Raw genomic sequence first — 4,339 nt, 5'->3', positions numbered from 1 at the left:
CAGTTTGGGCAAATTCATGGTGGAGGGAGCCTCTAAAAAACCCAGTTTGGACCAATTCATGGTGGAGGGAGCCTCTAACCAGCCCAGTTTGGACCAATTAATGGTGGAGGGAGCCTCTAAACAGCCAAGTTTGGACCAATTCATGGTGGAGGGAGCCTCTAAAAACCCCAGTTTGGACCAATTCATGGTGGAGGGAGCCTCTAACCAGCCCAGTTTGGGCAAATTCATGGTGGAGGGAGCCTCTAAACAGCCCAGTTTGGGCAAATTCATGGTGGAGGGAGCCTCTAACCAGCCCAGTTTGGACCAATTAATGGTGGAGGGAGCCTCTAACCAGCCCAGTTTGGACCAATTAATGGTGGAGGGAGCCTCTAACCAGCCCAGTTTGGACCAATTAATGGTGGAGGGAGCCTCTAACCAGCCCAGTTTGGACCAATTAATGGTGGAGGGAGCCTCTAACCAGCCCAGTTTGGACCAATTAATGGTGGAGGGAGCCTCTAACCACCCCAGTTTGGACCAATTCATGGTGGAGGAAGCCTCTAACCAGCCCAGTTTGGACCAATTCATGGTGGAGGGAGCCTCTAAAAAACCCAGTTTGGACCAATTCATGGTGGAGGGAGCCTCTAAACAGCCCAGTTTGGGCAAATTCATGGTGGAGGGCGCCTCTAAAAAACCCAGTTTGGACCAATTCATGGTGGAGGGAGCCTCTAACCAGCCCAGTTTGGACCAATTAATGGTGGAGGGAGCCTCTAAACAGCCAAGTTTGGACCAATTCATGGTGGAGGGAGCCTCTAAAAACCCCAGTTTGGACCAATTCATGGTGGAGGGAGCCTCTAACCAGCCCAGTTTGGACCAATTAATGGTGGAGGGAGCCTCTAACCAGCCCAGTTTGGACCAATTAATGGTGGAGGGAGCCTCTAACCACCCCAGTTTGGACCAATTCATTGTGGAGGGAGCCTCTAAACAGCCAAGTTTGGACCAATTCATGGTGAAGGGAGCCTCTAAAAACCCGTTTGGACCAATTCATGGTGGAGGGAGCCTCTAAACAGCCCAGTTTGGGCAAATTCATGGTGGAGGGAGCCTCTAAACAGCCCAGTTTGGGCAAATTCATGGTGGAGGGAGCCTCTAACCAGCCCAGTTTGGACCAATTAATGGTGGAGGGAGCCTCTAACCAGCCCAGTTTGGACCAATTAATGGTGGAGGGAGCCTCTAACCACCCCGGTTTGGACCAATTCATGGTGGAGGGAGCCTCTAAACAGCCAAGTTTGGACCAATTCATGGTGGAGGGAGCCTCTAAAAACCCCAGTTTGGACCAATTCATGGTGGAGGGAGCCTCTAACCAGCCCAGTTTGGACCAATTAATGGTGGAGGGAGCCTCTAACCACCCCAGTTTGGACCAATTCATGGTGGAGGGAGCCTCTAAACAGCCAAGTTTGGACCAATTCATGGTGGAGGGAGCCTCTAAAAACCCCAGTTTGGACCAATTCATGGTGGAGGGAGCCTCTAACCAGCCCAGTTTGGACCAATTAATGGTGGAGGGAGCCTCTAAACAGCCAAGTTTTGGGAAATTCATGGTGGAGGGAGCCTCTAACCAGCCCAGTTTGGACCAATTCATGGTGGAGGGAGCCTCTAAACAGCCCAGTTTGGGCAAATTCATGGTGGAGGGAGCCTCTAAAAAACCCAGTTTGGACCAATTCATGGTGGAGGGAGCCTCTAACCAGCCCAGTTTGGACCAATTAATGGTGGAGGGAGCCTCTAACCAGCCCAGTTTGGACCAATTAATGGTGGAGGGAGCCTCTAACCACCCCAGTTTGGACCAATTCATGGTGGAGGGAGCCTCTAAACAGCCAAGTTTGGACCAATTCATGGTGGAGGGAGCCTCTAAAAACCCCAGTTTGGACCAATTCATGGTGGAGGGAGCCTCTAACCAGCCCAGTTTGGGCAAATTCATGGTGGAGGGAGCCTCTAAACAGCCCAGTTTGGGCAAATTCATGGTGGAGGGAGCCTCTAACCAGCCCAGTTTGGACCAATTAATGGTGGAGGGAGCCTCTAACCAGCCCAGTTTGGACCAATTAATGGTGGAGGGAGCCTCTAACCAGCCCAGTTTGGACCAATTAATGGTGGAGGGAGCCTCTAACCACCCCAGTTTGGACCAATTCATGGTGGAGGGAGCCTCTAACCAGCCCAGTTTGGACCAATTCATGGTGGAGGGAGCCTCTAAAAAACCCAGTTTGGACCAATTCATGGTGGAGCGAGCCTCTAAACAGCCCAGTTTGGGCAAATTCATGGTGGAGGGAGCCTCTAAACAGCCCAGTTTGGGCAAATTCATGGTGGAGGGAGCCTCTAACCAGCCCAGTTTGGACCAATTAATGGTGGAGGGAGCCTCTAACCAGCCCAGTTTGGACCAATTCATGGTGGAGGGAGCCTCTAAACAGCCCAGTTTGGGCAAATTCATGGTGGAAGGAGCCTCTAACCAGCAGAGTTGTGGGAAAGCAGGGTGGAGGGAGCCTCTAACCAGCAGAGTTGGTGGAAATCAGGGTGGAGGGAGCCTCTAACCAGCAGAGTTGGGGGAAATCATGTTGGAGGGAGCCTAGTATTAGCAGAATTGTGCAACGCTTATGGTGGATGAGTATGAGGATGCGGAGGAATTGGAGAGGTTGAGTACAGACATGGAGTTTCATGTTGGGGTGCTTTACACAGGTGGGCACAAAAATGAAGGCTCTATCCAGTGGTGGTTCATTTTTATCAAAGTGAGCCAGTCGGCACTCTCAGCTGACAGACGGGTGCGCTTGTCAGTGATGATGCCACCGGCTGCACTGAACACCCTCTCAGATAGGACGCTGGCGGCAGGACAGGACAGCACCTCCAAGGCATATAGGGCAAGTTCAAGCCACAGGTCCAACTTCGACACCCAATACGTGTAGGGCGCAGAGGGGTCGGAGAGGACAGGGCTGTGGTCGGAAAGGTATTCCCGCAACATGCGCCTATACTTCTCACGCCTGGTGACACTAGGACCCTCCGTGGCGGCACTTTGGCGAGGGGGTGCCATCAAGGTGTCCCAGACCTTAGACAGTGTGCCCCTCGTTTGTGTGGACCGGTGAGAACTTGGTTGCCTACTGGAGGAACTGCCCTCCCTGCCGCCAACGTCACATGCTGGAAACATCTCCATCATATTCTGCACCAATTGCCTGTGGCAAGCATTGATGCGATTGGCCCTCCCCTCTACCGGAATAAAAGACGAGATGTTGTTTTTATACCGGGGGTCAAGGATAGCAAAGATCCAGTACTGGTTGTCCTCCATGATTTTGACAATACGCTTGTCGGTTGTAAAGCACCCCAACATGAACTCAGCCATGTCTGCCACAGTGTTAGTTGGCATGACTCCTCTGGCCCCACCGGAAAGTTCAATCTCCATTTCCTCCTCATCCTCCATGTCTACCCATCCGCGCTGCAACAATGGGACGATTCGAAGTTGCCCGGAAGCCTCCTGTATCACCATCACATCATCGGACAACTCTTCTTCCTCCTCCTCCTCCTCCTCCTCCTCCTCCATTAAACGCAGTGAAGCGGACAGATGTGTGGACCTACTCTCCAGCTGTGACGGATCGGATGCTATCCCTAACTCCTCTGTGTGATCTGAGTTATCCCTGATGTCAATCAGGGATTCTCTCAGAACACACAAGAGCGGGATTGTAAGGCTCACCATCGCATCCTCAGAGCTCACCCTCCTTGTGGACTCCTCAAAGACCCGTAGGATGTCACAAAGGTCTCTCATCCATGGCCACTCATGGATGTGAAACTGAGGCAGCTGACTTTGTGGCACCCTAGGGTTTTGTAGCTGGTATTCCATCAAAGGTCTCTGCTGCTCAACCACTCTATTCAACATCTGAAACGTTGAGTTCCAGCGTGTGGGGACGTCGCACAAAAGCCGGTGTTGTGGCACATGCAGGCGTTGCTGGAGAGATTTTAAGCTAGCAGCGGCTACTGTCGACTTGCGAAAGTGGGCGCACATGCGCCGCACTTTCACCAGTAGCTCTGGAACATTGGGGTAGCTCTTTAGGAAACGTTGCACCACTAGGTTGAAGACGTGGGCCAGGCATGGAACATGTTGGAGTCCGGCAAGCTCCAGAGCTGCTACCAGGTTCCGGCCGTTATCACAAACGACCATGCCTGGGCCCAGGTGCAGCGGCTCAAACCATATTGCCGTCTCATTGAGGAGGGCATCCCTCACCTCGGAGGCAGTGTGCTGTCTGTCCCCCAAGCTGATCAGCTTCAGCACAGCCTGCTGACGTCTACCAACGCCAGTGCTGCAACGTTTCCAACTCGTAGCTGGGGTCAATCT

This window comes from Leptodactylus fuscus, chromosome 1 (assembly GCF_031893055.1).
Source record: "Leptodactylus fuscus isolate aLepFus1 chromosome 1, aLepFus1.hap2, whole genome shotgun sequence".
Taxonomy (NCBI): Eukaryota; Metazoa; Chordata; class Amphibia; order Anura; family Leptodactylidae; genus Leptodactylus; species Leptodactylus fuscus.
This window is presented reverse-complemented; position numbering follows the sequence as displayed.